The following is a 1,038-nucleotide window of genomic DNA, read 5'->3' as shown; positions in this document are numbered from 1 at the left end:
TGAACGTGAACGAGTTCATTTTTTTAGTGAACGTTCCGAACACTGCATTTAACGGGCAACAAAGTGCACGGGATCAGCTTTTTTTAGTAAAAATATATTTATCATTAATAGCGCAAGAAACATTTCAATACGTTTTCATTCACCATTTTTATATTTACTCGCCGATCACATTAAACGATAAAGTTTAAATAAATAATTATACATCTCATCGTCTGGGAGCAAAATAAACAACCAATCACGGGCGAAGCTGTGACGGTTCGGCTAGTAGTGATATATAGTACAGAAAACTTATATAACTAAATAATACATAATATATTAAATATTAAAATAAAAAAATATACCATGTATATAAATATATAATATATTTTAAATGATTTAAATTCAAATATTTTAACAAAAATTAAGATAAAAATTATATGTAACGTAAAATACGTGTTTGATAGTTTGTATATCTACACTTGACTCCTTCGACTACGTTTCGAACTTTGTCAAAGATTAGTGCTACAACCGTATAATCATGTCTTGTAATTTACAAACGCTTATTAAGTTATTATAAACTGAATTATTGGCTATTGCTATCCAATTCATGAATTCCCTAAATCGAGTAACGATAATAAATTGGAAGACGGACGCGTATAACAGTGGCGTATCCAGGGGAGGGGCTGAGGGGGCTGCAGCCCCCACCGAAATGTTAAAAATTATTTTAATGGTCTATGATAGTAGCTCAAAAAGTCTTAAATTGTATTTAAAATATTTAAAAAGGAACAATATGTATCAACACTTTTCAGCTATCTATTTGTGCTAGTACGTATTTAATGTGTAAAAGTGTAAAAGTTGATCAGCACCTCCCGAAAAAAAATCCTGGCTACGCCACTGGCGTATAATAAACAGCCACTCCGACCATTTAATAAAACAATAACTGGCGGAAAACATCGGCGCTATCCGTTGGTAACGAGTACCATCAACAATAGTATATAATATGGTAAACCTCAATGGGCTCAACAGATTTTTCCGGTAACTGTTTTTGGTGACAAACTG

This window comes from Acyrthosiphon pisum, chromosome A2, assembly GCF_005508785.2.
Source record: "Acyrthosiphon pisum isolate AL4f chromosome A2, pea_aphid_22Mar2018_4r6ur, whole genome shotgun sequence".
In the NCBI taxonomy this organism is placed as follows: domain Eukaryota; kingdom Metazoa; phylum Arthropoda; class Insecta; order Hemiptera; family Aphididae; genus Acyrthosiphon; species Acyrthosiphon pisum.
Note: the sequence above shows the minus strand (reverse complement) of the source record.